General features: G+C 45.1%; 80 non-coding genes across 80 annotated transcripts; all 80 read right to left on the bottom strand.

Moving 5' to 3' along the window:
* Window positions 1-168: 168 nt before the first annotated feature.
* trnae-cuc lies at window positions 169-240 on the bottom strand. The gene has a single exon. It is a non-coding gene; the product is annotated as a tRNA-Glu (tRNA).
* Window positions 241-430: 190 nt separating this feature from the next.
* Window positions 431-502, bottom strand: trnae-cuc. The gene has a single exon. It is a non-coding gene; the product is annotated as a tRNA-Glu (tRNA).
* A 715-nt stretch (window positions 503-1217) lies between these two features.
* On the bottom strand, window positions 1218-1289 carry trnae-cuc. Its single transcript has one exon. It is a non-coding gene; the product is annotated as a tRNA-Glu (tRNA).
* Window positions 1290-1472: 183 nt separating this feature from the next.
* Window positions 1473-1544, bottom strand: trnae-cuc. The gene has a single exon. It is a non-coding gene; the product is annotated as a tRNA-Glu (tRNA).
* Window positions 1545-1728: 184 nt separating this feature from the next.
* Window positions 1729-1800, bottom strand: trnae-cuc. The gene has a single exon. It is a non-coding gene; the product is annotated as a tRNA-Glu (tRNA).
* Window positions 1801-1990: 190 nt separating this feature from the next.
* On the bottom strand, window positions 1991-2062 carry trnae-cuc. Its single transcript has one exon. It is a non-coding gene; the product is annotated as a tRNA-Glu (tRNA).
* A 183-nt stretch (window positions 2063-2245) lies between these two features.
* Window positions 2246-2317, bottom strand: trnae-cuc. The gene has a single exon. It is a non-coding gene; the product is annotated as a tRNA-Glu (tRNA).
* A 189-nt stretch (window positions 2318-2506) lies between these two features.
* trnae-cuc lies at window positions 2507-2578 on the bottom strand. Its single transcript has one exon. It is a non-coding gene; the product is annotated as a tRNA-Glu (tRNA).
* A 190-nt stretch (window positions 2579-2768) lies between these two features.
* Window positions 2769-2840, bottom strand: trnae-cuc. Its single transcript has one exon. It is a non-coding gene; the product is annotated as a tRNA-Glu (tRNA).
* Window positions 2841-3023: 183 nt separating this feature from the next.
* On the bottom strand, window positions 3024-3095 carry trnae-cuc. The gene has a single exon. It is a non-coding gene; the product is annotated as a tRNA-Glu (tRNA).
* A 190-nt stretch (window positions 3096-3285) lies between these two features.
* Window positions 3286-3357, bottom strand: trnae-cuc. Its single transcript has one exon. It is a non-coding gene; the product is annotated as a tRNA-Glu (tRNA).
* A 183-nt stretch (window positions 3358-3540) lies between these two features.
* Window positions 3541-3612, bottom strand: trnae-cuc. The gene has a single exon. It is a non-coding gene; the product is annotated as a tRNA-Glu (tRNA).
* A 190-nt stretch (window positions 3613-3802) lies between these two features.
* On the bottom strand, window positions 3803-3874 carry trnae-cuc. The gene has a single exon. It is a non-coding gene; the product is annotated as a tRNA-Glu (tRNA).
* Window positions 3875-4057: 183 nt separating this feature from the next.
* trnae-cuc lies at window positions 4058-4129 on the bottom strand. The gene has a single exon. It is a non-coding gene; the product is annotated as a tRNA-Glu (tRNA).
* A 190-nt stretch (window positions 4130-4319) lies between these two features.
* On the bottom strand, window positions 4320-4391 carry trnae-cuc. Its single transcript has one exon. It is a non-coding gene; the product is annotated as a tRNA-Glu (tRNA).
* Window positions 4392-4581: 190 nt separating this feature from the next.
* trnae-cuc lies at window positions 4582-4653 on the bottom strand. Its single transcript has one exon. It is a non-coding gene; the product is annotated as a tRNA-Glu (tRNA).
* Window positions 4654-4837: 184 nt separating this feature from the next.
* Window positions 4838-4909, bottom strand: trnae-cuc. The gene has a single exon. It is a non-coding gene; the product is annotated as a tRNA-Glu (tRNA).
* Window positions 4910-5098: 189 nt separating this feature from the next.
* trnae-cuc lies at window positions 5099-5170 on the bottom strand. The gene has a single exon. It is a non-coding gene; the product is annotated as a tRNA-Glu (tRNA).
* A 190-nt stretch (window positions 5171-5360) lies between these two features.
* Window positions 5361-5432, bottom strand: trnae-cuc. The gene has a single exon. It is a non-coding gene; the product is annotated as a tRNA-Glu (tRNA).
* Window positions 5433-5616: 184 nt separating this feature from the next.
* On the bottom strand, window positions 5617-5688 carry trnae-cuc. Its single transcript has one exon. It is a non-coding gene; the product is annotated as a tRNA-Glu (tRNA).
* Window positions 5689-5878: 190 nt separating this feature from the next.
* trnae-cuc lies at window positions 5879-5950 on the bottom strand. Its single transcript has one exon. It is a non-coding gene; the product is annotated as a tRNA-Glu (tRNA).
* A 190-nt stretch (window positions 5951-6140) lies between these two features.
* trnae-cuc lies at window positions 6141-6212 on the bottom strand. Its single transcript has one exon. It is a non-coding gene; the product is annotated as a tRNA-Glu (tRNA).
* A 183-nt stretch (window positions 6213-6395) lies between these two features.
* Window positions 6396-6467, bottom strand: trnae-cuc. Its single transcript has one exon. It is a non-coding gene; the product is annotated as a tRNA-Glu (tRNA).
* Window positions 6468-6657: 190 nt separating this feature from the next.
* On the bottom strand, window positions 6658-6729 carry trnae-cuc. Its single transcript has one exon. It is a non-coding gene; the product is annotated as a tRNA-Glu (tRNA).
* A 183-nt stretch (window positions 6730-6912) lies between these two features.
* Window positions 6913-6984, bottom strand: trnae-cuc. The gene has a single exon. It is a non-coding gene; the product is annotated as a tRNA-Glu (tRNA).
* A 183-nt stretch (window positions 6985-7167) lies between these two features.
* Window positions 7168-7239, bottom strand: trnae-cuc. The gene has a single exon. It is a non-coding gene; the product is annotated as a tRNA-Glu (tRNA).
* Window positions 7240-7429: 190 nt separating this feature from the next.
* trnae-cuc lies at window positions 7430-7501 on the bottom strand. The gene has a single exon. It is a non-coding gene; the product is annotated as a tRNA-Glu (tRNA).
* Window positions 7502-7684: 183 nt separating this feature from the next.
* Window positions 7685-7756, bottom strand: trnae-cuc. The gene has a single exon. It is a non-coding gene; the product is annotated as a tRNA-Glu (tRNA).
* A 190-nt stretch (window positions 7757-7946) lies between these two features.
* Window positions 7947-8018, bottom strand: trnae-cuc. Its single transcript has one exon. It is a non-coding gene; the product is annotated as a tRNA-Glu (tRNA).
* A 445-nt stretch (window positions 8019-8463) lies between these two features.
* Window positions 8464-8535, bottom strand: trnae-cuc. The gene has a single exon. It is a non-coding gene; the product is annotated as a tRNA-Glu (tRNA).
* Window positions 8536-8718: 183 nt separating this feature from the next.
* On the bottom strand, window positions 8719-8790 carry trnae-cuc. Its single transcript has one exon. It is a non-coding gene; the product is annotated as a tRNA-Glu (tRNA).
* Window positions 8791-8980: 190 nt separating this feature from the next.
* On the bottom strand, window positions 8981-9052 carry trnae-cuc. Its single transcript has one exon. It is a non-coding gene; the product is annotated as a tRNA-Glu (tRNA).
* A 190-nt stretch (window positions 9053-9242) lies between these two features.
* trnae-cuc lies at window positions 9243-9314 on the bottom strand. The gene has a single exon. It is a non-coding gene; the product is annotated as a tRNA-Glu (tRNA).
* A 183-nt stretch (window positions 9315-9497) lies between these two features.
* trnae-cuc lies at window positions 9498-9569 on the bottom strand. Its single transcript has one exon. It is a non-coding gene; the product is annotated as a tRNA-Glu (tRNA).
* Window positions 9570-9759: 190 nt separating this feature from the next.
* On the bottom strand, window positions 9760-9831 carry trnae-cuc. The gene has a single exon. It is a non-coding gene; the product is annotated as a tRNA-Glu (tRNA).
* Window positions 9832-10014: 183 nt separating this feature from the next.
* Window positions 10015-10086, bottom strand: trnae-cuc. The gene has a single exon. It is a non-coding gene; the product is annotated as a tRNA-Glu (tRNA).
* A 183-nt stretch (window positions 10087-10269) lies between these two features.
* trnae-cuc lies at window positions 10270-10341 on the bottom strand. The gene has a single exon. It is a non-coding gene; the product is annotated as a tRNA-Glu (tRNA).
* Window positions 10342-10531: 190 nt separating this feature from the next.
* Window positions 10532-10603, bottom strand: trnae-cuc. The gene has a single exon. It is a non-coding gene; the product is annotated as a tRNA-Glu (tRNA).
* Window positions 10604-10793: 190 nt separating this feature from the next.
* trnae-cuc lies at window positions 10794-10865 on the bottom strand. The gene has a single exon. It is a non-coding gene; the product is annotated as a tRNA-Glu (tRNA).
* Window positions 10866-11055: 190 nt separating this feature from the next.
* trnae-cuc lies at window positions 11056-11127 on the bottom strand. The gene has a single exon. It is a non-coding gene; the product is annotated as a tRNA-Glu (tRNA).
* Window positions 11128-11834: 707 nt separating this feature from the next.
* On the bottom strand, window positions 11835-11906 carry trnae-cuc. Its single transcript has one exon. It is a non-coding gene; the product is annotated as a tRNA-Glu (tRNA).
* Window positions 11907-12351: 445 nt separating this feature from the next.
* On the bottom strand, window positions 12352-12423 carry trnae-cuc. Its single transcript has one exon. It is a non-coding gene; the product is annotated as a tRNA-Glu (tRNA).
* A 190-nt stretch (window positions 12424-12613) lies between these two features.
* On the bottom strand, window positions 12614-12685 carry trnae-cuc. Its single transcript has one exon. It is a non-coding gene; the product is annotated as a tRNA-Glu (tRNA).
* A 190-nt stretch (window positions 12686-12875) lies between these two features.
* Window positions 12876-12947, bottom strand: trnae-cuc. Its single transcript has one exon. It is a non-coding gene; the product is annotated as a tRNA-Glu (tRNA).
* Window positions 12948-13392: 445 nt separating this feature from the next.
* On the bottom strand, window positions 13393-13464 carry trnae-cuc. The gene has a single exon. It is a non-coding gene; the product is annotated as a tRNA-Glu (tRNA).
* Window positions 13465-13916: 452 nt separating this feature from the next.
* On the bottom strand, window positions 13917-13988 carry trnae-cuc. The gene has a single exon. It is a non-coding gene; the product is annotated as a tRNA-Glu (tRNA).
* A 190-nt stretch (window positions 13989-14178) lies between these two features.
* On the bottom strand, window positions 14179-14250 carry trnae-cuc. The gene has a single exon. It is a non-coding gene; the product is annotated as a tRNA-Glu (tRNA).
* A 445-nt stretch (window positions 14251-14695) lies between these two features.
* Window positions 14696-14767, bottom strand: trnae-cuc. Its single transcript has one exon. It is a non-coding gene; the product is annotated as a tRNA-Glu (tRNA).
* A 183-nt stretch (window positions 14768-14950) lies between these two features.
* Window positions 14951-15022, bottom strand: trnae-cuc. Its single transcript has one exon. It is a non-coding gene; the product is annotated as a tRNA-Glu (tRNA).
* A 190-nt stretch (window positions 15023-15212) lies between these two features.
* Window positions 15213-15284, bottom strand: trnae-cuc. The gene has a single exon. It is a non-coding gene; the product is annotated as a tRNA-Glu (tRNA).
* Window positions 15285-15984: 700 nt separating this feature from the next.
* Window positions 15985-16056, bottom strand: trnae-cuc. Its single transcript has one exon. It is a non-coding gene; the product is annotated as a tRNA-Glu (tRNA).
* A 445-nt stretch (window positions 16057-16501) lies between these two features.
* trnae-cuc lies at window positions 16502-16573 on the bottom strand. Its single transcript has one exon. It is a non-coding gene; the product is annotated as a tRNA-Glu (tRNA).
* A 452-nt stretch (window positions 16574-17025) lies between these two features.
* trnae-cuc lies at window positions 17026-17097 on the bottom strand. The gene has a single exon. It is a non-coding gene; the product is annotated as a tRNA-Glu (tRNA).
* A 190-nt stretch (window positions 17098-17287) lies between these two features.
* trnae-cuc lies at window positions 17288-17359 on the bottom strand. Its single transcript has one exon. It is a non-coding gene; the product is annotated as a tRNA-Glu (tRNA).
* Window positions 17360-17804: 445 nt separating this feature from the next.
* On the bottom strand, window positions 17805-17876 carry trnae-cuc. The gene has a single exon. It is a non-coding gene; the product is annotated as a tRNA-Glu (tRNA).
* Window positions 17877-18059: 183 nt separating this feature from the next.
* On the bottom strand, window positions 18060-18131 carry trnae-cuc. Its single transcript has one exon. It is a non-coding gene; the product is annotated as a tRNA-Glu (tRNA).
* Window positions 18132-18321: 190 nt separating this feature from the next.
* Window positions 18322-18393, bottom strand: trnae-cuc. Its single transcript has one exon. It is a non-coding gene; the product is annotated as a tRNA-Glu (tRNA).
* A 700-nt stretch (window positions 18394-19093) lies between these two features.
* trnae-cuc lies at window positions 19094-19165 on the bottom strand. The gene has a single exon. It is a non-coding gene; the product is annotated as a tRNA-Glu (tRNA).
* A 190-nt stretch (window positions 19166-19355) lies between these two features.
* Window positions 19356-19427, bottom strand: trnae-cuc. The gene has a single exon. It is a non-coding gene; the product is annotated as a tRNA-Glu (tRNA).
* A 190-nt stretch (window positions 19428-19617) lies between these two features.
* On the bottom strand, window positions 19618-19689 carry trnae-cuc. Its single transcript has one exon. It is a non-coding gene; the product is annotated as a tRNA-Glu (tRNA).
* Window positions 19690-19879: 190 nt separating this feature from the next.
* On the bottom strand, window positions 19880-19951 carry trnae-cuc. The gene has a single exon. It is a non-coding gene; the product is annotated as a tRNA-Glu (tRNA).
* A 190-nt stretch (window positions 19952-20141) lies between these two features.
* trnae-cuc lies at window positions 20142-20213 on the bottom strand. Its single transcript has one exon. It is a non-coding gene; the product is annotated as a tRNA-Glu (tRNA).
* A 445-nt stretch (window positions 20214-20658) lies between these two features.
* trnae-cuc lies at window positions 20659-20730 on the bottom strand. Its single transcript has one exon. It is a non-coding gene; the product is annotated as a tRNA-Glu (tRNA).
* A 604-nt stretch (window positions 20731-21334) lies between these two features.
* Window positions 21335-21406, bottom strand: trnae-cuc. The gene has a single exon. It is a non-coding gene; the product is annotated as a tRNA-Glu (tRNA).
* A 190-nt stretch (window positions 21407-21596) lies between these two features.
* On the bottom strand, window positions 21597-21668 carry trnae-cuc. The gene has a single exon. It is a non-coding gene; the product is annotated as a tRNA-Glu (tRNA).
* A 183-nt stretch (window positions 21669-21851) lies between these two features.
* trnae-cuc lies at window positions 21852-21923 on the bottom strand. The gene has a single exon. It is a non-coding gene; the product is annotated as a tRNA-Glu (tRNA).
* Window positions 21924-22106: 183 nt separating this feature from the next.
* trnae-cuc lies at window positions 22107-22178 on the bottom strand. Its single transcript has one exon. It is a non-coding gene; the product is annotated as a tRNA-Glu (tRNA).
* Window positions 22179-22520: 342 nt separating this feature from the next.
* Window positions 22521-22592, bottom strand: trnae-cuc. Its single transcript has one exon. It is a non-coding gene; the product is annotated as a tRNA-Glu (tRNA).
* Window positions 22593-22782: 190 nt separating this feature from the next.
* Window positions 22783-22854, bottom strand: trnae-cuc. The gene has a single exon. It is a non-coding gene; the product is annotated as a tRNA-Glu (tRNA).
* Window positions 22855-23044: 190 nt separating this feature from the next.
* Window positions 23045-23116, bottom strand: trnae-cuc. Its single transcript has one exon. It is a non-coding gene; the product is annotated as a tRNA-Glu (tRNA).
* A 190-nt stretch (window positions 23117-23306) lies between these two features.
* trnae-cuc lies at window positions 23307-23378 on the bottom strand. The gene has a single exon. It is a non-coding gene; the product is annotated as a tRNA-Glu (tRNA).
* A 190-nt stretch (window positions 23379-23568) lies between these two features.
* trnae-cuc lies at window positions 23569-23640 on the bottom strand. Its single transcript has one exon. It is a non-coding gene; the product is annotated as a tRNA-Glu (tRNA).
* Window positions 23641-25126: 1486 nt separating this feature from the next.
* On the bottom strand, window positions 25127-25198 carry trnae-cuc. Its single transcript has one exon. It is a non-coding gene; the product is annotated as a tRNA-Glu (tRNA).
* Window positions 25199-25381: 183 nt separating this feature from the next.
* trnae-cuc lies at window positions 25382-25453 on the bottom strand. Its single transcript has one exon. It is a non-coding gene; the product is annotated as a tRNA-Glu (tRNA).
* Window positions 25454-25905: 452 nt separating this feature from the next.
* On the bottom strand, window positions 25906-25977 carry trnae-cuc. Its single transcript has one exon. It is a non-coding gene; the product is annotated as a tRNA-Glu (tRNA).
* A 190-nt stretch (window positions 25978-26167) lies between these two features.
* trnae-cuc lies at window positions 26168-26239 on the bottom strand. Its single transcript has one exon. It is a non-coding gene; the product is annotated as a tRNA-Glu (tRNA).
* Window positions 26240-26429: 190 nt separating this feature from the next.
* Window positions 26430-26501, bottom strand: trnae-cuc. The gene has a single exon. It is a non-coding gene; the product is annotated as a tRNA-Glu (tRNA).
* A 190-nt stretch (window positions 26502-26691) lies between these two features.
* trnae-cuc lies at window positions 26692-26763 on the bottom strand. Its single transcript has one exon. It is a non-coding gene; the product is annotated as a tRNA-Glu (tRNA).
* A 452-nt stretch (window positions 26764-27215) lies between these two features.
* On the bottom strand, window positions 27216-27287 carry trnae-cuc. The gene has a single exon. It is a non-coding gene; the product is annotated as a tRNA-Glu (tRNA).
* A 190-nt stretch (window positions 27288-27477) lies between these two features.
* trnae-cuc lies at window positions 27478-27549 on the bottom strand. Its single transcript has one exon. It is a non-coding gene; the product is annotated as a tRNA-Glu (tRNA).
* Window positions 27550-27725: the final 176 nt, after the last annotated feature.

The following is a 27725-nucleotide window of genomic DNA, read 5'->3' on the forward strand; positions in this document are numbered from 1 at the left end:
TGTGAATAGGCGTCAATAAACCATCACAGTGTCCTAAAATTGTATTGTACTGTCAATAGTCAATATTCAAGCGGTCATGTTGCCGTATGACATCAGCGTGAATCAATGAATTACCACAATGTCCCAAAGCTTGAAATGAGGTAACATCACATAACTTTCAAATAAGCATTCCCTGACCGGGAATCGAACCCGGGCCGCGGCGGTGAGAGCGCCGAATCCTAACCACTAGACCATCAGGGACACGCAAACACCAAAAGGAACGATGTGAATAGGCGTCAATAAACCATCACAGTGTCCTAAAATTGTATTGTACTGTCAATAGTCAATATCAAGCGGTCATGTTGCCGTATGACATCAGCGTGAATCAATGAATAACCACAATGTCCCAAAGCTTGAAATTAGGTAACATCACATAACTTTCAAATAAGCATTCCCTGACCGGGAATCGAACCCGGGCCGCGGCGGTGAGAGCGCCGAATCCTAACCACTAGACCATCAGGGACACGCAAACACCAAAAGGAACGATGTGAATAGGCGTCAATAAACCATCACAGTGTCCTAAAATTGTATTGTACTGTCAATAGTCAATATCAAGCGGTCATGTTGCCGTATGACATCAGCGTGAATCAATGAATTACCACAATGTCCCAAAGCTTGAAATGAGGTAACATCACATAACTTTCAAATAAGCATTCCCTGACCGGGAATCGAACCCGGGCCGCGGCGGTGAGAGCGCCGAAATCCTAACCACTAGACCATCAGGGACACGGCAAACACCAAAAGGAACGATGTGAATAGGCGTCAATAAACCATCACAGTGTCCTAAAATTGTATTGTACTGTCAATAGTCAATATCAAGCGGTCATGTTGCCGTATGACATCAGCGTGAATCAATGAATTACCACAATGTCCCAAAGCTTGAAATGAGGTAACATCACATAACTTTCAAATAAGCATTCCCTGACCGGGAATCGAACCCGGGCCGCGGCGGTGAGAGCGCCGAATCCTAACCACTAGACCATCAGGACACGCAAACACCAAAAGGAACGATGTGAATAGGCGTCAATAAACCATCACAGTGTCCTAAAATTGTATTGTACTGTCAATAGTCAATATCAAGCGGTCATGTTGCCGTATGACATCAGCGTGAATCAATGAATTACCACAATGTCCCAAAGCTTGAAATGAGGTAACATCACATAACTTTCAAATAAGCATTCCCTGACCGGGAATCGAACCCGGGCCGCGGCGGTGAGAGCGCCGAATCCTAACCACTAGACCATCAGGGACACGCAAACACCAAAAGGAACGATGTGAATAGGCGTCAATAAACCATCACAGTGTCCTAAAATTGTATTGTACTGTCAATATCAAGCGGTCATGTTGCCGTATGACATCAGCGTGAATCAATGAATTACCACAATGTCCCAAAGCTTGAAATGAGGTAACATCACATAACTTTCAAATAAGCATTCCCTGACCGGGAATCGAACCCGGGCCGCGGCGGTGAGAGCGCCGAATCCTAACCACTAGACCATCAGGGACACGCAAACACCAAAAGGAACGATGTGAATAGGCGTCAATAAACCATCACAGTGTCCTAAAATTGTATTGTACTGTCAATATCAAGCGGTCATGTTGCCGTATGACTATCAGCGTGAATCAATGAATTACCACAATGTCCCAAAGCTTGAAATGAGGTAACATCACATAACTTTCAAATAAGCATTCCCTGACCGGGAATCGAACCCGGGCCGCGGCGGTGAGAGCGCCGAATCCTAACCACTAGACCATCAGGGACACGCAAACACCAAAAGGAACGATGTGAATAGGCGTCAATAAACCATCACAGTGTCCTAAAATTGTATTGTACTGTCAAGAGTCAATATCAAGCGGTCATGTTGCCGTATGACATCAGCGTGAATCAATGAATTACCACAATGTCCCAAAGCTTGAAATTAGGTAACATCACATAACTTTCAAATAAGCATTCCCTGACCGGGAATCGAACCCGGGCCGCGGCGGTGAGAGCGCCGAATCCTAACCACTAGACCATCAGGGACACGCAAACACCAAAAGGAACGATGTGAATAGGCGTCAATAAACCATCACAGTGTCCTAAAATTGTATTGTACTGTCAATATCAAGCGGTCATGTTGCCGTATGATATCAGCGTGAATCAATGAATTACCACAATGTCCCAAAGCTTGAAATGAGGTAACATCACATAACTTTCAAATAAGCATTCCCTGACCGGGAATCGAACCCGGGCCGCGGCGGTGAGAGCGCCGAATCCTAACCACTAGACCATCAGGGACACGCAAACACCAAAAGGAACGATGTGAATAGGCGTCAATAAACCATCACAGTGTCCTAAAATTGTATTGTACTGTCACTGTCAATATCAAGCGGTCATGTTGCCGTATGATATCAGCGTGAATCAATGAATTACCACAATGTCCCAAAGCTTGAAATGAGGTAACATCACATAACTTTCAAATAAGCATTCCCTGACCGGGAATCGAACCCGGGCCGCGGCGGTGAGAGCGCCGAATCCTAACCACTAGACCATCAGGGACACGCAAACACCAAAAGGAACGATGTGAATAGGCGTCAATAAACCATCACAGTGTCCTAAAATTGTATTGTACTGTCAATAGTCAATATCAAGCGGTCATGTTGCCGTATGACATCAGCGTGAATCAATGAATTACCACAATGTCCCAAAGCTTGAAATGAGGTAACATCACATAACTTTCAAATAAGCATTCCCTGACCGGGAATCGAACCCGGGCCGCGGCGGTGAGAGCGCCGAATCCTAACCACTAGACCATCAGGGACACGCAAACACCAAAAGGAACGATGTGAATAGGCGTCAATAAACCATCACAGTGTCCTAAAATTGTATTGTACTGTCAATATCAAGCGGTCATGTTGCCGTATGATATCAGCGTGAATCAATGAATTACCACAATGTCCCAAAGCTTGAAATTAGGTAACATCACATAACTTTCAAATAAGAATTCCCTGACCGGGAATCGAACCCGGGCCGCGGCGGTGAGAGCGCCGAATCCTAACCACTAGACCATCAGGGACACGCAAACACCAAAAGGAACGATGTGAATAGGCGTCAATAAACCATCACAGTGTCCTAAAATTGTATTGTACTGTCAATAGTCAATATCAAGCGGTCATGTTGCCGTATGACATTAGCGTGAATCAATGAATTACCACAATGTCCCAAAGCTTGAAATGAGGTAACATCACATAACTTTCAAATAAGCATTCCCTGACCGGGAATCGAACCCGGGCCGCGGCGGTGAGAGCGCCGAATCCTAACCACTAGACCATCAGGGACACGCAAACACCAAAAGGAACGATGTGAATAGGCGTCAATAAACCATCACAGTGTCCTAAAATTGTATTGTACTGTCAATATCAAGCGGTCATGTTGCCGTATGATATCAGCGTGAATCAATGAATTAACACAATGTCCCAAAGCTTGAAATGAGTTAACATCACATAACTTTCAAATAAGCATTCCCTGACCGGGAATCGAACCCGGGCCGCGGCGGTGAGAGCGCCGAATCCTAACCACTAGACCATCAGGGACACGCAAACACCAAAAGGAACGATGTGAATAGGCGTCAATAAACCATCACAGTGTCCTAAAATTGTATTGTACTGTCAATAGTCAATATCAAGCGGTCATGTTGCCGTATGACATCAGCGTGAATCAATGAATTACCACAATGTCCCAAAGCTTGAAATTAGGTAACATCACATAACTTTCAAATAAGCATTCCCTGACCGGGAATCGAACCCGGGCCGCGGCGGTGAGAGCGCCGAATCCTAACCACTAGACCATCAGGGACACGCAAACACCAAAAGGAACGATGTGAATAGGCGTCAATAAACCATCACAGTGTCCTAAAATTGTATTGTACTGTCAATATCAAGCGGTCATGTTGCCGTATGATATCAGCGTGAATCAATGAATTACCACAATGTCCCAAAGCTTGAAATGAGGTAACATCACATAACTTTCAAATAAGCATTCCCTGACCGGGAATCGAACCCGGGCCGCGGCGGTGAGAGCGCCGAATCCTAACCACTAGACCATCAGGGACACGCAAACACCAAAAGGAACGATGTGAATAGGCGTCAATAAACCATCACAGTGTCCTAAAATTTTATTGTACTGTCAATAGTCAATATCAAGCGGTCATGTTGCCGTATGACATCAGCGTGAATCAATGAATTACCACAATGTCCCAAAGCTTGAAATGAGGTAACATCACATAACTTTCAAATAAGCATTCCCTGACCGGGAATCGAACCCGGGCCGCGGCGGTGAGAGCGCCGAATCCTAACCACTAGACCATCAGGGACACGCAAACACCAAAAGGAACGATGTGAATAGGCGTCAATAAACCATCACAGTGTCCTAAAATTGTATTGTACTGTCAATAGTCAATATCAAGCGGTCATGTTGCCGTATGACATCAGCGTGAATCAATGAATTACCACAATGTCCCAAAGCTTGAAATGAGGTAACATCACATAACTTTCAAATAAGCATTCCCTGACCGGGAATCGAACCCGGGCCGCGGCGGTGAGAGCGCCGAATCCTAACCACTAGACCATCAGGGACACGCAAACACCAAAAGGAACGATGTGAATAGGCGTCAATAAACCATCACAGTGTCCTAAAATTGTATTGTACTGTCAATATCAAGCGGTCATGTTGCCGTATGACTATCAGCGTGAATCAATGAATTACCACAATGTCCCAAAGCTTGAAATGAGGTAACATCACATAACTTTCAAATAAGCATTCCCTGACCGGGAATCGAACCCGGGCCGCGGCGGTGAGAGCGCCGAATCCTAACCACTAGACCATCAGGGACACGCAAACACCAAAAGGAACGATGTGAATAGGCGTCAATAAACCATCACAGTGTCCTAAAATTGTATTGTACTGTCAATAGTCAATATCAAGCGGTCATGTTGCCGTATGATATCAGCGTGAATCAATGAATTACCACAATGTCCCAAAGCTTGAAATGAGGTAACATCACATAACTTTCAATAAGCATTCCCTGACCGGGAATCGAACCCGGGCCGCGGCGGTGAGAGCGCCGAATCCTAACCACTAGACCATCAGGGACACGCAAACACCAAAAGGAACGATGTGAATAGGCGTCAATAAACCATCACAGTGTCCTAAAATTGTATTGTACTGTCAATAGTCAATATCAAGCGGTCATGTTGCCGTATGACATCAGCGTGAATCAATGAATTACCACAATGTCCCAAAGCTTGAAATGAGGTAACATCACATAACTTTCAAATAAGCATTCCCTGACCGGGAATCGAACCCGGGCCGCGGCGGTGAGAGCGCCGAATCCTAACCACTAGACCATCAGGGACACGCAAACACCAAAAGGAACGATGTGAATAGGCGTCAATAAACCATCACAGTGTCCTAAAATTGTATTGTACTGTCAATATCAAGCGGTCATGTTGCCGTATGATATCAGCAGTGAATCAATGAATTACCACAATGTCCCAAAGCTTGAAATGAGGTAACATCACATAACTTTCAAATAAGAATTCCCTGACCGGGAATCGAACCCGGGCCGCGGCGGTGAGAGCGCCGAATCCTAACCACTAGACCATCAGGGACACGCAAACACCAAAAGGAACGATGTGAATAGGCGTCAATAAACCATCACAGTGTCCTAAAATTGTATTGTACTGTCAATAGTCAATATCAAGCGGTCATGTTGCCGTATGACATCAGCGTGAATCAATGAATTACCACAATGTCCCAAAGCTTGAAATGAGGTAACATCACATAACTTTCAAATAAGCATTCCCTGACCGGGAATCGAACCCGGGCCGCGGCGGTGAGAGCGCCGAATCCTAACCACTAGACCATCAGGGACACGCAAACACCAAAAGGAACGATGTGAATAGGCGTCAATAAACCATCACAGTGTCCTAAAATTGTATTGTACTGTCAATAGTCAATATCAAGCGGTCATGTTGCCGTATGACATCAGCGTGAATCAATGAATTACCACAATGTCCCAAAGCTTGAAATGAGGTAACATCACATAACTTTCAAATAAGCATTCCCTGACCGGGAATCGAACCCGGGCCGCGGCGGTGAGAGCGCCGAATCCTAACCACTAGACCATCAGGGACACGCAAACACCAAAAGGAACGATGTGAATAGGCGTCAATAAACCATCACAGTGTCCTAAAATTGTATTGTACTGTCAATATCAAGCGGTCATGTTGCCGTATGATATCAGCGTGAATCAATGAATTACCACAATGTCCCAAAGCTTGAAATGAGGTAACATCACATAACTTTCAAATAAGAATTCCCTGACCGGGAATCGAACCCGGGCCGCGGCGGTGAGAGCGCCGAATCCTAACCACTAGACCATCAGGGACACGCAAACACCAAAAGGAACGATGTGAATAGGCGTCAATAAACCATCACAGTGTCCTAAAATTGTATTGTACTGTCAATAGTCAATATCAAGCGGTCATGTTGCCGTATGACATCAGCGTGAATCAATGAATTACCACAATGTCCCAAAGCTTGAAATGAGGTAACATCACATAACTTTCAAATAAGCATTCCCTGACCGGGAATCGAACCCGGGCCGCGGCGGTGAGAGCGCCGAATCCTAACCACTAGACCATCAGGGACACGCAAACACCAAAAGGAACGATGTGAATAGGCGTCAATAAACCATCACAGTGTCCTAAAATTGTATTGTACTGTCAATATCAAGCGGTCATGTTGCCGTATGATATCAGCATGAATCAATGAATTACCACAATGTCCCAAAGCTTGAAATGAGGTAACATCACATAACTTTCAAATAAGCATTCCCTGACCGGGAATCGAACCCGGGCCGCGGCGGTGAGAGCGCCGAATCCTAACCACTAGACCATCAGGGACACGCAAACACCAAAAGGAACGATGTGAATAGGCGTCAATAAACCATCACAGTGTCCTAAAATTGTATTGTACTGTCAATATCAAGCGGTCATGTTGCCGTATGATATCAGCATGAATCAATGAATTACCACAATGTCCCAAAGCTTGAAATGAGGTAACATCACATAACTTTCAAATAAGAATTCCCTGACCGGGAATCGAACCCGGGCCGCGGCGGTGAGAGCGCCGAATCCTAACCACTAGACCATCAGGGACACGCAAACACCAAAAGGAACGATGTGAATAGGCGTCAATAAACCATCACAGTGTCCTAAAATTGTATTGTACTGTCAATAGTCAATATCAAGCGGTCATGTTGCCGTATGACATCAGCTTGAATCAATGAATTACCACAATGTCCCAAAGCTTGAAATGAGGTAACATCACATAACTTTCAAATAAGCATTCCCTGACCGGGAATCGAACCCGGGCCGCGGCGGTGAGAGCGCCGAATCCTAACCACTAGACCATCAGGGACACGCAAACACCAAAAGGAACGATGTGAATAGGCGTCAATAAACCATCACAGTGTCCTAAAATTGTATTGTACTGTCAATATCAAGCGGTCATGTTGCCGTATGATATCAGCATGAATCAATGAATTACCACAATGTCCCAAAGCTTGAAATGAGGTAACATCACATAACTTTCAAATAAGCATTCCCTGACCGGGAATCGAACCCGGGCCGCGGCGGTGAGAGCGCCGAATCCTAACCACTAGACCATCAGGGACACGCAAAAACCAAAAGGAACGATGTGAATAGGCGTCAATAAACAATCACAGTGTCCTAAAATTGTATTGTACTGTCAATAGTCAATATCAAGCGGTCATGTTGCCGTATGACATCAGCGTGAATCAATGAATTACCACAATGTCCCAAAGCTTGAAATGAGGTAACATCACATAACTTTCAAATAAGCATTCCCTGACCGGGAATCGAACCCGGGCCGCGGCGGTGAGAGCGCCGAATCCTAACCACTAGACCATCAGGGACACGCAAACACCAAAAGGAACGATGTGAATAGGCGTCAATAAACCATCACAGTGTCCTAAAATTGTATTGTACTGTCAATATCAAGCGGTCATGTTGCCGTATGATATCAGCGTGAATCAATGAATTACCACAATGTCCCAAAGCTTGAAATGAGGTAACATCACATAACTTTCAAATAAGCATTCCCTGACCGGGAATCGAACACGGGCCGCGGCGGTGAGAGCGCCGAATCCTAACCACTAGACCATCAGGGACACGCAAACACCAAAAGGAACGATGTGAATAGGCGTCAATAAACCATCACAGTGTCCTAAAATTGTATTGTACTGTCAATAGTCAATATCAAGCGGTCATGTTGCCGTATGACATCAGCGTGAATCAATGAATTACCACAATGTCCCAAAGCTTGAAATGAGTTAACATCACATAACTTTCAAATAAGCATTCCCTGACCGGGAATCGAACCCGGGCCGCGGCGGTGAGAGCGCCGAATCCTAACCACTAGACCATCAGGGACACGCAAACACCAAAAGGAACGATGTGAATAGGCGTCAATAAACCATCACAGTGTCCTAAAATTGTATTGTACTGTCAATATCAAGCGGTCATGTTGCCGTATGATATCAGCGTGAATCAATGAATTACCACAATGTCCCAAAGCTTGAAATGAGGTAACATCACATAACTTTCAAATAAGAATTCCCTGACCGGGAATCGAACCCGGGCCGCGGCGGTGAGAGCGCCGAATCCTAACCACTAGACCATCAGGGACACGCAAACACCAAAAGGAACGATGTGAATAGGCGTCAATAAACCATCACAGTGTCCTAAAATTGTATTGTACTGTCAATAGTCAATATCAAGCGGTCATGTTGCCGTATGACATCAGCGTGAATCAATGAATTACCACAATGTCCCAAAGCTTGAAATGAGGTAACATCACATAACTTTCAAATAAGCATTCCCTGACCGGGAATCGAACCCGGGCCGCGGCGGTGAGAGCGCCGAATCCTAACCACTAGACCATCAGGGACACGCAAACACCAAAAGGAACGATGTGAATAGGCGTCAATAAACCATCACAGTGTCCTAAAATTGTATTGTACTGTCAATAGTCAATATCAAGCGGTCATGTTGCCGTATGACATCAGCGTGAATCAATGAATTACCACAATGTCCCAAAGCTTGAAATGAGGTAACATCACATAACTTTCAAATAAGCATTCCCTGACCGGGAATCGAACCCGGGCCGCGGCGGTGAGAGCGCCGAATCCTAACCACTAGACCATCAGGGACACGCAAACACCAAAAGGAACGATGTGAATAGGCGTCAATAAACCATCACAGTGTCCTAAAATTGTATTGTACTGTCAATATCAAGCGGTCATGTTGCCGTATGATATCAGCATGAATCAATGAATTACCACAATGTCCCAAAGCTTGAAATGAGGTAACATCACATAACTTTCAAATAAGAATTCCCTGACCGGGAATCGAACCCGGGCCGCGGCGGTGAGAGCGCCGAATCCTAACCACTAGACCATCAGGGACACGCAAACACCAAAAGGAACGATGTGAATAGGCGTCAATAAACCATCACAGTGTCCTAAAATTGTATTGTACTGTCAATAGTCAATATCAAGCGGTCATGTTGCCGTATGACATCAGCGTGAATCAATGAATTACCACAATGTCCCAAAGCTTGAAATGAGGTAACATCACATAACTTTCAAATAAGCATTCCCTGACCGGGAATCGAACCCGGGCCGCGGCGGTGAGAGCGCCGAATCCTAACCACTAGACCATCAGGGACACGCAAAAACCAAAAGGAACGATGTGAATAGGCGTCAATAAACCATCACAGTGTCCTAAAATTGTATTGTACTGTCAATATCAAGCGGTCATGTTGCCGTATGATATCAGCGTGAATCAATGAATTACCACAATGTCCCAAAGCTTGAAATGAGGTAACATCACATAACTTTCAAATAAGCATTCCCTGACCGGGAATCGAACCCGGGCCGCGGCGGTGAGAGCGCCGAATCCTAACCACTAGACCATCAGGGACACGCAAACACCAAAAGGAACGATGTGAATAGGCGTCAATAAACCATCACAGTGTCCTAAAATTGTATTGTACTGTCAATATCAAGCGGTCATGTTGCCGTATGATATCAGCATGAATCAATGAATTACCACAATGTCCCAAAGCTTGAAATGAGGTAACATCACATAACTTTCAAATAAGAATTCCCTGACCGGGAATCGAACCCGGGCCGCGGCGGTGAGAGCGCCGAATCCTAACCACTAGACCATCAGGGACACGCAAACACCAAAAGGAACGATGTGAATAGGCGTCAATAAACCATCACAGTGTCCTAAAATTGTATTGTACTGTCAATAGTCAATATCAAGCGGTCATGTTGCCGTATGACATCAGCGTGAATCAATGAATTACCACAATGTCCCAAAGCTTGAAATGAGGTAACATCACATAACTTTCAAATAAGCATTCCCTGACCGGGAATCGAACCCGGGCCGCGGCGGTGAGAGCGCCGAATCCTAACCACTAGACCATCAGGGACACGCAAACACCAAAAGGAACGATGTGAATAGGCGTCAATAAACCATCACAGTGTCCTAAAATTGTATTGTACTGTCAATAGTCAATATCAAGCGGTCATGTTGCCGTATGACATCAGCGTGAATCAATGAATTACCACAATGTCCCAAAGCTTGAAATGAGGTAACATCACATAACTTTCAAATAAGCATTCCCTGACCGGGAATCGAACCCGGGCCGCGGCGGTGAGAGCGCCGAATCCTAACCACTAGACCATCAGGGACACGCAAACACCAAAAGGAACGATGTGAATAGGCGTCAATAAACCATCACAGTGTCCTAAAATTGTATTGTACTGTCAATAGTCAATATCAAGCGGTCATGTTGCCGTATGACATCAGCGTGAATCAATGAATTACCACAATGTCCCAAAGCTTGAAATGAGGTAACATCACATAACTTTCAAATAAGCATTCCCTGACCGGGAATCGAACCCGGGCCGCGGCGGTGAGAGCGCCGAATCCTAACCACTAGACCATCAGGGACACGCAAACACCAAAAGGAACGATGTGAATAGGCGTCAATAAACCATCACAGTGTCCTAAAATTGTATTGTACTGTCAATATCAAGCGGTCATGTTGCCGTATGATATCAGCGTGAATCAATGAATTACCACAATGTCCCAAAGCTTGAAATGAGGTAACATCACATAACTTTCAAATAAGCATTCCCTGACCGGGAATCGAACACGGGCCGCGGCGGTGAGAGCGCCGAATCCTAACCACTAGACCATCAGGGACACGCAAACACCAAAAGGAACGATGTGAATAGGCGTCAATAAACCATCACAGTGTCCTAAAATTGTATTGTACTGTCAATAGTCAATATCAAGCGGTCATGTTGCCGTATGACATCAGCGTGAATCAATGAATTACCACAATGTCCCAAAGCTTGAAATGAGGTAACATCACATAACTTTCAAATAAGCATTCCCTGACCGGGAATCGAACCTGGGCCGCGGCGGTGAGAGCGCCGAATCCTAACCACTAGACCATCAGGGACACGCAAACACCAAAAGGAACGATGTGAATAGGCGTCAATAAACCATCACAGTGTCCTAAAATTGTATTGTACTGTCAATAGTCAATATCAAGCGGTCATGTTGCCGTATGACATCAGCGTGAATCAATGAATTACCACAATGTCCCAAAGCTTGAAATGAGGTAACATCACATAACTTTCAAATAAGCATTCCCTGACCGGGAATCGAACCCGGGCCGCGGCGGTGAGAGCGCCGAATCCTAACCACTAGACCATCAGGGACACGCAAACACCAAAAGGAACGATGTGAATAGGCGTCAATAAACCATCACAGTGTCCTAAAATTGTATTGTACTGTCAATAGTCAATATCAAGCGGTCATGTTGCCGTATGACATCAGCGTGAATCAATGAATTACCACAATGTCCCAAAGCTTGAAATGAGGTAACATCACATAACTTTCAAATAAGCATTCCCTGACCGGGAATCGAAACCGGGCCGCGGCGGTGAGAGCGCCGAATCCTAACCACTAGACCATCAGGGACACGCAAACACCAAAAGGAACGATGTGAATAGGCGTCAATAAACCATCACAGTGTCCTAAAATTGTATTGTACTGTCAATATCAAGCGGTCATGTTGCCGTATGATATCAGCATGAATCAATGAATTACCACAATGTCCCAAAGCTTGAAATGAGGTAACATCACATAACTTTCAAATAAGAATTCCCTGACCGGGAATCGAACCCGGGCCGCGGCGGTGAGAGCGCCGAATCCTAACCACTAGACCATCAGGGACACGCAAACACCAAAAGGAACGATGTGAATAGGCGTCAATAAACCATCACAGTGTCCTAAAATTGTATTGTACTGTCAATAGTCAATATCAAGCGGTCATGTTGCCGTATGACATCAGCGTGAATCAATGAATTACCACAATGTCCCAAAGCTTGAAATGAGGTAACATCACATAACTTTCAAATAAGCATTCCCTGACCGGGAATCGAACCCGGGCCGCGGCGGTGAGAGCGCCGAATCCTAACCACTAGACCATCAGGGACACGCAAACACCAAAAGGAACGATGTGAATAGGCGTCAATAAACCATCACAGTGTCCTAAAATTGTATTGTACTGTCAATAGTCAATATCAAGCGGTCATGTTGCCGTATGACATCAGCGTGAATCAATGAATTACCACAATGTCCCAAAGCTTGAAATGAGGTAACATCACATAACTTTCAAATAAGCATTCCCTGACCGGGAATCGAACCCGGGCCGCGGCGGTGAGAGCGCCGAATCCTAACCACTAGACCATCAGGGACACGCAAACACCAAAAGGAACGATGTGAATAGGCGTCAATAAACCATCACAGTGTCCTAAAATTGTATTGTACTGTCAATATCAAGCGGTCATGTTGCCGTATGATATCAGCGTGAATCAATGAATTACCACAATGTCCCAAAGCTTGAAATGAGGTAACATCACATAACTTTCAAATAAGCATTCCCTGACCGGGAATCGAACACGGGCCGCGGCGGTGAGAGCGCCGAATCCTAACCACTAGACCATCAGGGACACGCAAACACCAAAAGGAACGATGTGAATAGGCGTCAATAAACCATCACAGTGTCCTAAAATTGTATTGTACTGTCAATAGTCAATATCAAGCGGTCATGTTGCCGTATGATATCAGCGTGAATCAATGAATTACCACAATGTCCCAAAGCTTGAAATTAGGTAACATCACATAACTTTCAAATAAGCATTCCCTGACCGGGAATCGAACCCGGGCCGCGGCGGTGAGAGCGCCGAATCCTAACCACTAGACCATCAGGGACACGCAAACACCAAAAGGAACGATGTGAATAGGCGTCAATAAACCATCACAGTGTCCTAAAATTGTATTGTACTGTCAATAGTCAATATCAAGCGGTCATGTTGCCGTATGACATCAGCGTGAATCAATGAATTACCACAATGTCCCAAAGCTTGAAATGAGGTAACATCACATAACTTTCAAATAAGCATTCCCTGACCGGGAATCGAACCTGGGCCGCGGCGGTGAGAGCGCCGAATCCTAACCACTAGACCATCAGGGACACGCAAACACCAAAAGGAACGATGTGAATAGGCGTCAATAAACCATCACAGTGTCCTAAAATTGTATTGTACTGTCAATAGTCAATATCAAGCGGTCATGTTGCCGTATGACATCAGCGTGAATCAATGAATTACCACAATGTCCCAAAGCTTGAAATGAGGTAACATCACATAACTTTCAAATAAGCATTCCCTGACCGGGAATCGAACCCGGGCCGCGGCGGTGAGAGCGCCGAATCCTAACCACTAGACCATCAGGGACACGCAAACACCAAAAGGAACGATGTGAATAGGCGTCAATAAACCATCACAGTGTCCTAAAATTGTATTGTACTGTCAATAGTCAATATCAAGCGGTCATGTTGCCGTATGACATCAGCGTGAATCAATGAATTACCACAATGTCCCAAAGCTTGAAATGAGGTAACATCACATAACTTTCAAATAAGCATTCCCTGACCGGGAATCGAACCCGGGCCGCGGCGGTGAGAGCGCCGAATCCTAACCACTAGACCATCAGGGACACGCAAACACCAAAAGGAACGATGTGAATAGGCGTCAATAAACCATCACAGTGTCCTAAAATTGTATTGTACTGTCAATATCAAGCGGTCATGTTGCCGTATGACATCAGCGTGAATCAATGAATTACCACAATGTCCCAAAGCTTGAAATGAGGTAACATCACATAACTTTCAAATAAGCATTCCCTGACCGGGAATCGAACACGGGCCGCGGCGGTGAGAGCGCCGAATCCTAACCACTAGACCATCAGGGACACGCAAACACCAAAAGGAACGATGTGAATAGGCGTCAATAAACCATCACAGTGTCCTAAAATTGTATTGTACTGTCAATAGTCAATATCAAGCGGTCATGTTGCCGTATGATATCAGCGTGAATCAATGAATTACCACAATGTCCCAAAGCTTGAAATGAGGAAACATCACATAACTTTCAAATAAGAATTCCCTGACCGGGAATCGAACCCGGGCCGCGGCGGTGAGAGCGCCGAATCCTAACCACTAGACCATCAGGGACACGCAAACACCAAAAGGAACGATGTGAATAGGCGTCAATAAACCATCACAGTGTCCTAAAATTGTATTGTACTGTCAATATCAAGCGGTCATGTTGCCGTATGATATCAGCGTGAATCAATGAATTACCACAATGTCCCAAAGCTTGAAATGAGGTAACATCACATAACTTTCAAATAAGCATTCCCTGACCGGGAATCGAACCCGGGCCGCGGCGGTGAGAGCGCCGAATCCTAACCACTAGACCATCAGGGACACGCAAACACCAAAAGGAACGATGTGAATAGGCGTCAATAAACCATCACAGTGTCCTAAAATTGTATTGTACTGTCAATAGTCAATATCAAGCGGTCATGTTGCCGTATGATATCAGCGTGAATCAATGAATTACCACAATGTCCCAAAGCTTGAAATGAGGTAACATCACATAACTTTCAAATAAGAATTCCCTGACCGGGAATCGAACCCGGGCCGCGGCGGTGAGAGCGCCGAATCCTAACCACTAGACCATCAGGGACACGCAAACACCAAAAGGAACGATGTGAATAGGCGTCAATAAACCATCACAGTGTCCTAAAATTGTATTGTACTGTCAATAGTCAATATCAAGCGGTCATGTTGCCGTATGACATCAGCGTGAATCAATGAATTACCACAATGTCCCAAAGCTTGAAATGAGGTAACATCACATAACTTTCAAATAAGCATTCCCTGACCGGGAATCGAACCCGGGCCGCGGCGGTTAGAGCGCCGAATCCTAACCACTAGACCATCAGGGACACGCAAACACCAAAAGGAACGATGTGAATAGGCGTCAATAAACCATCACAGTGTCCTAAAATTGTATTGTACTGTCAATATCAAGCGGTCATGTTGCCGTATGATATCAGCATGAATCAATGAATTACCACAATGTCCCAAAGCTTGAAATGAGGTAACATCACATAACTTTCAAATAAGAATTCCCTGACCGGGAATCGAACCCGGACCGCGGCGGTGAGAGCGCCGAATCCTAACCACTAGACCATCAGGGACACGCAAACACCAAAAGGAACGATGTGAATAGGCGTCAATAAACCATCACAGTGTCCTAAAATTGTATTGTACTGTCAATATCAAGCGGTCATGTTGCCGTATGATATCAGCATGAATCAATGAATTACCACAATGTCCCAAAGCTTGAAATGAGGTAACATCACATAACTTTCAAATAAGAATTCCCTGACCGGGAATCGAACCCGGGCCTCGGCGGTGAGAGCGCCGAATCCTAACCACTAGACCATCAGGGACACGCAAACACCAAAAGGAACGATGTGAATAGGCGTCAATAAACCATCACAGTGTCCTAAAATTGTATTGTACTGTCAATATCAAGCGGTCATGTTGCCGTATGATATCAGCGTGAATCAATGAATTACCACAATGTCCCAAAGCTTGAAATGAGGTAACATCACATAACTTTCAAATAAGCATTCCCTGACCGGGAATCGAACACGGGCCGCGGCGGTGAGAGCGCCGAATCCTAACCACTAGACCATCAGGGACACGCAAACACCAAAAGGAACGATGTGAATAGGCGTCAATAAACCATCACAGTGTCCTAAAATTGTATTGTACTGTCAATAGTCAATATCAAGCGGTCATGTTGCCGTATGATATCAGCGTGAATCAATGAATTACCACAATGTCCCAAAGCTTGAAATGAGGTAACATCACATAACTTTCAAATAAGAATTCCCTGACCGGGAATCGAACCCGGGCCGCGGCGGTGAGAGCGCCGAATCCTAACCACTAGACCATCAGGGACACGCAAACACCAAAAGGAACGATGTGAATAGGCGTCAATAAACCATCACAGTGTCCTAAAATTGTATTGTACTGTCAATAGTCAATATCAAGCGGTCATGTTGCCGTATGACATCAGCGTGAATCAATGAATTACCACAATGTCCCAAAGCTTGAAATGAGGTAACATCACATAACTTTCAAATAAGCATTCCCTGACCGGGAATCGAACCTGGGCCGCGGCGGTGAGAGCGCCGAATCCTAACCACTAGACCATCAGGGACACGCAAACACCAAAAGGAACGATGTGAATAGGCGTCAATAAACCATCACAGTGTCCTAAAATTGTATTGTACTGTCAATAGTCAATATCAAGCGGTCATGTTGCCGTATGACATCAGCGTGAATCAATGAATTACCACAATGTCCCAAAGCTTGAAATGAGGTAACATCACATAACTTTCAAATAAGCATTCCCTGACCGGGAATCGAACCCGGGCCGCGGCGGTGAGAGCGCCGAATCCTAACCACTAGACCATCAGGGACACGCAAACACCAAAAGGAACGATGTGAATAGGCGTCAATAAACCATCACAGTGTCCTAAAATTGTATTGTACTGTCAATAGTCAATATCAAGCGGTCATGTTGCCGTATGACATCAGCGTGAATCAATGAATTACCACAATGTCCCAAAGCTTGAAATGAGGTAACATCACATAACTTTCAAATAAGCATTCCCTGACCGGGAATCGAACCCGGGCCGCGGCGGTGAGAGCGCCGAATCCTAACCACTAGACCATCAGGGACACGCAAACACCAAAAGGAACGATGTGAATAGGCGTCAATAAACCATCACAGTGTCCTAAAATTGTATTGTACTGTCAATATCAAGCGGTCATGTTGCCGTATGATATCAGCGTGAATCAATGAATTACCACAATGTCCCAAAGCTTGAAATGAGGTAACATCACATAACTTTCAAATAAGCATTCCCTGACCGGGAATCGAACACGGGCCGCGGCGGTGAGAGCGCCGAATCCTAACCACTAGACCATCAGGGACACGCAAACACCAAAAGGAACGATGTGAATAGGCGTCAATAAACCATCACAGTGTCCTAAAATTGTATTGTACTGTCAATAGTCAATATCAAGCGGTCATGTTGCCGTATGATATCAGCGTGAATCAATGAATTACCACAATGTCCCAAAGCTTGAAATGAGGTAACATCACATAACTTTCAAATAAGAATTCCCTGACCGGGAATCGAACCCGGGCCGCGGCGGTGAGAGCGCCGAATCCTAACCACTAGACCATCAGGGACACGCAAACACCAAAAGGAACGATGTGAATAGGCGTCAATAAACCATCACAGTGTCCTAAAATTGTATTGTACTGTCAATATCAAGCGGTCATGTTGCCGTATGATATCAGCGTGAATCAATGAATTACCACAATGTCCCAAAGCTTGAAATGAGGTAACATCACATAACTTTCAAATAAGCATTCCCTGACCGGGAATCGAACCCGGGCCGCGGCGGTGAGAGCGCCGAATCCTAACCACTAGACCATCAGGGACACGCAAACACCAAAAGGAACGATGTGAATAGGCGTCAATAAACCATCACAGTGTCCTAAAATTGTATTGTACTGTCAATAGTCAATATCAAGCGGTCATGTTGCCGTATGATATCAGCGTGAATCAATGAATTACCACAATGTCCCAAAGCTTGAAATGAGGTAACATCACATAACTTTCAAATAAGAATTCCCTGACCGGGAATCGAACCCGGGCCGCGGCGGTGAGAGCGCCGAATCCTAACCACTAGACCATCAGGGACACGCAAACACCAAAAGGAACGATGTGAATAGGCGTCAATAAACCATCACAGTGTCCTAAAATTGTATTGTACTGTCAATAGTCAATATCAAGCGGTCATGTTGCCGTATGACATCAGCGTGAATCAATGAATTACCACAATGTCCCAAAGCTTGAAATGAGGTAACATCACATAACTTTCAAATAAGCATTCCCTGACCGGGAATCGAACCCGGGCCGCGGCGGTTAGAGCGCCGAATCCTAACCACTAGACCATCAGGGACACGCAAACACCAAAAGGAACGATGTGAATAGGCGTCAATAAACCATCACAGTGTCCTAAAATTGTATTGTACTGTCAATATCAAGCGGTCATGTTGCCGTATGATATCAGCATGAATCAATGAATTACCACAATGTCCCAAAGCTTGAAATGAGGTAACATCACATAACTTTCAAATAAGAATTCCCTGACCGGGAATCGAACCCGGACCGCGGCGGTGAGAGCGCCGAATCCTAACCACTAGACCATCAGGGACACGCAAACACCAAAAGGAACGATGTGAATAGGCGTCAATAAACCATCACAGTGTCCTAAAATTGTATTGTACTGTCAATATCAAGCGGTCATGTTGCCGTATGATATCAGCATGAATCAATGAATTACCACAATGTCCCAAAGCTTGAAATGAGGTAACATCACATAACTTTCAAATAAGAATTCCCTGACCGGGAATCGAACCCGGGCCGCGGCGGTGAGAGCGCCGAATCCTAACCACTAGACCATCAGGGACACGCAAACACCAAAAGGAACGATGTGAATAGGCGTCAATAAACCATCACAGTGTCCTAAAATTGTATTGTACTGTCAATAGTCAATATCAAGCGGTCATGTTGCCGTATGACATCAGCGTGAATCAATGAATTACCACAATGTCCCAAAGCTTGAAATGAGGTAACATCACATAACTTTCAAATAAGCATTCCCTGACCGGGAATCGAACCCGGGCCGCGGCGGTGAGAGCGCCGAATCCTAACCACTAGACCATCAGGGACACGCAAACACCAAAAGGAACGATGTGAATAGGCGTCAATAAACCATCACAGTGTCCTAAAATTGTATTGTACTGTCAATAGTCAATATCAAGCGGTCATGTTGCCGTATGACATCAGCGTGAATCAATGAATTACCACAATGTCCCAAAGCTTGAAATGAGGTAACATCACATAACTTTCAAATAAGCATTCCCTGACCGGGAATCGAACCCGGGCCGCGGCGGTGAGAGCGCCGAATCCTAACCACTAGACCATCAGGGACACGCAAACACCAAAAGGAACGATGTGAATAGGCGTCAATAAACCATCACAGTGTCCTAAAATTGTATTGTACTGTCAATAGTCAATATCAAGCGGTCATGTTGCCGTATGACATCAGCGTGAATCAATGAATTACCACAATGTCCCAAAGCTTGAAATGAGGTAACATCACATAACTTTCAAATAAGCATTCCCTGACCGGGAATCGAACCCGGGCCGCGGCGGTGAGAGCGCCGAATCCTAACCACTAGACCATCAGGGACACGCAAACACCAAAAGGAACGATGTGAATAGGCGTCAATAAACCATCACAGTGTCCTAAAATTGTATTGTACTGTCAATAGTCAATATCAAGCGGTCATGTTGCCGTATGACATCAGCGTGAATCAATGAATTACCACAATGTCCCAAAGCTTGAAATGAGGTAACATCACATAACTTTCAAATAAGCATTCCCTGACCGGGAATCGAACCCGGGCCGCGGCGGTGAGAGCGCCGAATCCTAACCACTAGACCATCAGGGACACGCAAACACCAAAAGGAACGATGTGAATAGGCGTCAATAAACCATCACAGTGTCCTAAAATTGTATTGTACTGTCAATATCAAGCGGTCATGTTGCCGTATGATATCAGCGTGAATCAATGAATTACCACAATGTCCCAAAGCTTGAAATGAGGTAACATCACATAACTTTCAAATAAGCATTCCCTGACCGGGAATCGAACACGGGCCGCGGCGGTGAGAGCGCCGAATCCTAACCACTAGACCATCAGGGACACGCAAACACCAAAAGGAACGATGTGAATAGGCGTCAATAAACCATCACAGTGTCCTAAAATTGTATTGTACTGTCAATAGTCAATATCAAGCGGTCATGTTGCCGTATGATATCAGCGTGAATCAATGAATTACCACAATGTCCCAAAGCTTGAAATGAGGTAACATCACATAACTTTCAAATAAGAATTCCCTGACCGGGAATCGAACCCGGGCCGCGGCGGTGAGAGCGCCGAATCCTAACCACTAGACCATCAGGGACACGCAAACACCAAAAGGAACGATGTGAATAGGCGTCAATAAACCATCACAGTGTCCTAAAATTGTATTGTACTGTCAATAGTCAATATCAAGCGGTCATGTTGCCGTATGACATCAGCGTGAATCAATGAATTACCACAATGTCCCAAAGCTTGAAATGAGGTAACATCACATAACTTTCAAATAAGCATTCCCTGACCGGGAATCGAATCCGGGCCGCGGCGGTGAGAGCGCCGAATCCTAACCACTAGACCATCAGGGACACGCAAACACCAAAAGGAACGATGTGAATAGGCGTCAATAAACCATCACAGTGTCCTAAAATTGTATTGTACTGTCAATAGTCAATATCAAGCGGTCATGTTGCCGTATGACATCAGCGTGAATCAATGAATTACCACAATGTCCCAAAGCTTGAAATGAGGTAACATCACATAACTTTCAAATAAGAATTCCCTGACCGGGAATCGAACCCGGGCCGCGGCGGTGAGAATAGTCAATATCAAGCGGTCATGTTGCCGTATGACATTAGCATGAATCAATGAATTACCACAATGTCCCAAAGCTTGAAATGAGGTAACATCACATAACTTTCAAATAAGAATTCCCTGACCGGGAATCGAACCCGGGCCGCGGCGGTGAGAGCGCCGAATCCTAACCACTAGACCATCAGGGACACGCAAACACCAAAAGGAACGATGTGAATAGGCGTCAATAAACCATCACAGTGTCCTAAAATTGTATTGTACTGTCAATAGTCAATATCAAGCGGTCATGTTGCCGTATGACATCAGCGTGAATCAATGAATTACCACAATGTCCCAAAGCTTGAAATGAGGTAACATCACATAACTTTCAAATAAGCATTCCCTGACCGGGAATCGAACCCGGGCCGCGGCGGTGAGAGCGCCGAATCCTAACCACTAGACCATCAGGGACACGCAAACACCAAAAGGAACGATGTGAATAGGCGTCAATAAACCATCACAGTGTCCTAAAATTGTATTGTACTGTCAATATCAAGCGGTCATGTTGCCGTATGATATCAGCGTGAATCAATGAATTACCACAATGTCCCAAAGCTTGAAATGAGGTAACATCACATAACTTTCAAATAAGCATTCCCTGACCGGGAATCGAACCCGGGCCGCGGCGGTGAGAGCGCCGAATCCTAACCACTAGACCATCAGGGACACGCAAACACCAAAAGGAACGATGTGAATAGGCGTCAATAAACCATCACAGTGTCCTAAAATTGTATTGTACTGTCAATATCAAGCGGTCATGTTGCCGTATGATATCAGCGTGAATCAATGAATTACCACAATGTCCCAAAGCTTGAAATGAGGTAACATCACATAACTTTCAAATAAGCATTCCCTGACCGGGAATCGAACCCGGGCCGCGGCGGTGAGAGCGCCGAATCCTAACCACTAGACCATCAGGGACACGCAAACACCAAAAGGAACGATGTGAATAGGCGTCAATAAACCATCACAGTGTCCTAAAATTGTATTGTACTGTCAATAGTCAATATCAAGCGGTCATGTTGCCGTATGACATCAGCGTGAATCAATGAATTACCACAATGTCCCAAAGCTTGAAATGAGGTAACATCACATAACTTTCAAATAAGAATTCCCTGACCGGGAATCGAACCCGGGCCGCGGCGGTGAGAATAGTCAATATCAAGCGGTCATGTTGCCGTATGACATTAGCATGAATCAATGAATTACCACAATGTCCCAAAGCTTGAAATGAGGTAACATCACATAACTTTCAAATAAGAATTCCCTGACCGGGAATCGAACCCGGGCCGCGGCGGTGAGAGCGCCGAATCCTAACCACTAGACCATCAGGGACACGCAAACACCAAAAGGAACGATGTGAATAGGCGTCAATAAACCATCACAGTGTCCTAAAATTGTATTGTACTGTCAATAGTCAATATCAAGCGGTCATGTTGCCGTATGACATCAGCGTGAATCAATGAATTACCACAATGTCCCAAAGCTTGAAATGAGGTAACATCACATAACTTTCAAATAAGCATTCCCTGACCGGGAATCGAACCCGGGCCGCGGCGGTGAGAGCGCCGAATCCTAACCACTAGACCATCAGGGACACGCAAACACCAAAAGGAACGATGTGAATAGGCGTCAATAAACCATCACAGTGTCCTAAAATTGTATTGTACTGTCAATAGTCAATATCAAGCGGTCATGTTGCCGTATGACATCAGCGTGAATCAATGAATTAACACAATGTCCCAAAGCTTGAAATGAGTTAACATCACATAACTTTCAAATAAGCATTCCCTGACCGGGAATCGAACCCGGGCCGCGGCGGTGAGAGCGCCGAATCCTAACCACTAGACCATCAGGGACACGCAAACACCAAAAGGAACGATGTGAATAGGCGTCAATAAACCATCACAGTGTCCTAAAATTGTATTGTACTGTCAATAGTCAATATCAAGCGGTCATGTTGCCGTATGACATCAGCGTGAATCAATGAATTACCACAATGTCCCAAAGCTTGAAATGAGGTAACATCACATAACTTTCAAATAAGCATTCCCTGACCGGGAATCGAACCCGGGCCGCGGCGGTGAGAGCGCCGAATCCTAACCACTAGACCATCAGGGACACGCAAACACCAAAAGGAACGATGTGAATAGGCGTCAATAAACCATCACAGTGTCCTAAAATTGTATTGTACTGTCAATAGTCAATATCAAGCGGTCATGTTGCCGTATGACATCAGCGTGAATCAATGAATTACCACAATGTCCCAAAGCTTGAAATGAGGTAACATCACATAACTTTCAAATAAGCATTCCCTGACCGGGAATCGAACCCGGGCCGCGGCGGTGAGAGCGCCGAATCCTAACCACTAGACCATCAGGGACACGCAAACACCAAAAGGAACGATGTGAATAGGCGTCAATAAACCATCACAGTGTCCTAAAATTGTATTGTACTGTCAATATCAAGCGGTCATGTTGCCGTATGATATCAGCGTGAATCAATGAATTACCACAATGTCCCAAAGCTTGAAATGAGGTAACATCACATAACTTTCAAATAAGCATTCCCTGACCGGGAATCGAACACGGGCCGCGGCGGTGAGAGCGCCGAATCCTAACCACTAGACCATCAGGGACACGTAAACACCAAAAGGAACGATGTGAATAGGCGTCAATAAACCATCACAGTGTCCTAAAATTGTATTGTACTGTCAATAGTCAATATCAAGCGGTCATGTTGCCGTATGATATCAGCGTGAATCAATGAATTACCACAATGTCCCAAAGCTTGAAATGAGGTAACATCACATAACTTTCAAATAAGAATTCCCTGACCGGGAATCGAACCCAGGCCGCGGCGGTGAGAGCGCCGAATCCTAACCACTAGACCATCAGGGACACGCAAACACCAAAAGGAACGATGTGAATAGGCGTCAATAAACCATCACAGTGTCCTAAAATTGTATTGTACTGTCAATAGTCAATATCAAGCGGTCATGTTGCCGTATGACATCAGCGTGAATCAATGAATTACCACAATGTCCCAAAGCTTGAAATTAGGTAACATCACATAACTTTCAAATAAGCATTCCCTGACCGGGAATCGAACCCTGGCCGCGGCGGTGAGAGCGCCGAATCCTAACCACTAGACCATCAGGGACACGCAAACACCAAAAGGAACGATGTGAATAGGCGTCAATAAACCATCACAGTGTCCTAAAATTGTATTGTACTGTCAATATCAAGCGGTCATGTTGCCGTATGATATCAGCGTGAATCAATGAATTACCACAATGTCCCAAAGCTTGAAATGAGGTAACATCACATAACTTTCAAATAAGCATTCCCTGACCGGGAATCGAACACGGGCCGCGGCGGTGAGAGCGCCGAATCCTAACCACTAGACCATCAGGGACACGTAAACACCAAAAGGAACGATGTGAATAGGCGTCAATAAACCATCACAGTGTCCTAAAATTGTATTGTACTGTCAATAGTCAATATCAAGCGGTCATGTTGCCGTATGATATCAGCGTGAATCAATGAATTACCACAATGTCCCAAAGCTTGAAATGAGGTAACATCACATAACTTTCAAATAAGAATTCCCTGACCGGGAATCGAACCCAGGCCGCGGCGGTGAGAGCGCCGAATCCTAACCACTAGACCATCAGGGACACGCAAACACCAAAAGGAACGATGTGAATAGGCGTCAATAAACCATCACAGTGTCCTAAAATTGTATTGTACTGTCAATAGTCAATATCAAGCGGTCATGTTGCCGTATGACATCAGCGTGAATCAATGAATTACCACAATGTCCCAAAGCTTGAAATGAGGTAACATCACATAACTTTCAAATAAGCATTCCCTGACCGGGAATCGAACCCGGGCCGCGGCGGTGAGAGCGCCGAATCCTAACCACTAGACCATCAGGGACACGCAAACACCAAAAGGAACGATGTGAATAGGCGTCAATAAACCATCACAGTGTCCTAAAATTGTATTGTACTGTCAATATCAAGCGGTCATGTTGCCGTATGATATCAGCATGAATCAATGAATTACCACAATGTCCCAAAGCTTGAAATGAGGTAACATCACATAACTTTCAAATAAGAATTCCCTGACCGGGAATCGAACCCGGGCCGCGGCGGTGAGAGCGCCGAATCCTAACCACTAGACCATCAGGGACACGCAAACACCAAAAGGAACGATGTGAATAGGCGTCAATAAACCATCACAGTGTCCTAAAATTGTATTGTACTGTCAATAGTCAATATCAAGCGGTCATGTTGCCGTATGACATCAGCGTGAATCAATGAATTACCACAATGTCCCAAAGCTTGAAATGAGGTAACATCACATAACTTTCAAATAAGCATTCCCTGACCGGGAATCGAACCCGGGCCGTGGCGGTGAGAGCACCGAATCCTAACCACTAGACCATCAGGGACACGCAAACACCAAAAGGAACGATGTGAATAGGCGTCAATAAACCATCACAGTGTCCTAAAATTGTATTGTACTGTCAATAGTCAATATCAAGCGGTCATGTTGCCGTATGACATCAGCGTGAATCAATGAATTACCACAATGTCCCAAAGCTTGAAATGAGGTAACATCACATAACTTTCAAATAAGCATTCCCTGACCGGGAATCGAACCCGGGCCGCGGCGGTGAGAGCGCCGAATCCTAACCACTAGACCATCAGGGACACGCAAACACCAAAAGGAACGATGTGAATAGGCGTCAATAAACCATCACAGTGTCCTAAAATTGTATTGTACTGTCAATAGTCAATATCAAGCGGTCATGTTGCCGTATGACATCAGCGTGAATCAATGAATTACCACAATGTCCCAAAGCTTGAAATGAGGTAACATCACATAACTTTCAAATAAGCATTCCCTGACCGGGAATCGAACCCGGGCCGCGGCGGTGAGAGCGCCGAATCCTAACCACTAGACCATCAGGGACACGCAAACACCAAAAGGAACGATGTGAATAGGCGTCAATAAACCATCACAGTGTCCTAAAATTGTATTGTACTGTCAATAGTCAATATCAAGCGGTCATGTTGCCGTATGACATCAGCGTGAATCAATGAATTACCACAATGTCCCAAAGCTTGAAATGAGGTAACATCACATAACTTTCAAATAAGCATTCCCTGACCGGGAATCGAACCCGGGCCGCGGCGGTGAGAGCGCCGAATCCTAACCACTAGACCATCAGGGACACGCAAACACCAAAAGGAACGATGTGAATAGGCGTCAATAAACCATCACAGTGTCCTAAAATTGTATTGTACTGTCAATAGTCAATATCAAGCGGTCATGTTGCCGTATGATATCAGCGTGAATCAATGAATTACCACAATGTCCCAAAGCTTGAAATGAGGTAACATCACATAACTTTCAAATAAGAATTCCCTGACCGGGAATCGAACCCGGGCCGCGGCGGTGAGAGCGCCGAATCCTAACCACTAGACCATCAGGGACACGCAAACACCAAAAGGAACGATGTGAATAGGCGTCAATAAACCATCACAGTGTCCTAAAATTGTATTGTACTGTCAATAGTCAATATCAAGCGGTCATGTTGCAGTATGATATCAGCGTGAATCAATGAATTACCACAATGTCCCAAAGCTTGAAATGAGGTAACATCACATAACTTTCAAATAAGAATTCCCTGACCGGGAATCGAACCCGGGCCGCGGCAGTGAGAGCGCCGAATCCTAACCACTAGACCATCAGGGACACGCAAACACCAAAAGGAACGATGTGAATAGGCGTCAATAAACCATCACAGTGTCCTAAAATTGTATTGTACTGTCAATAGTCAATATCAAGCGGTCATGTTGCCGTATGACATCAGCGTGAATCAATGAATTACCACAATGTCCCAAAGCTTGAAATGAGGTAACATCACATAACTTTCAAATAAGCATTCCCTGACCGGGAATCGAACCCGGGCCGCGGCGGTGAGAGCGCCGAATCCTAACCACTAGACCATCAGGGACACGCAAACACCAAAAGGAACGATGTGAATAGGCGTCAATAAACCATCACAGTGTCCTAAAATTGTATTGTACTGTCAATAGTCAATATCAAGCGGTCATGTTGCCGTATGACATCAGCGTGAATCAATGAATTACCACAATGTCCCAAAGCTTGAAATGAGGTAACATCACATAACTTTCAAATAAGCATTCCCTGACCGGGAATCGAACCCGGGCCGCGGCGGTGAGAGCGCCGAATCCTAACCACTAGACCATCAGGGACACGCAAACACCAAAAGGAACGATGTGAATAGGCGTCAATAAACCATCACAGTGTCCTAAAATTGTATTGTACTGTCAATAGTCAATATCAAGCGGTCATGTTGCCGTATGACATCAGCGTGAATCAATGAATTACCACAATGTCCCAAAGCTTGAAATGAGGTAACATCACATAA

Source organism: Cyclopterus lumpus, chromosome 23 (genome assembly GCF_009769545.1).
Source record: "Cyclopterus lumpus isolate fCycLum1 chromosome 23, fCycLum1.pri, whole genome shotgun sequence".
In the NCBI taxonomy this organism is placed as follows: Eukaryota; Metazoa; Chordata; class Actinopteri; order Perciformes; family Cyclopteridae; genus Cyclopterus; species Cyclopterus lumpus.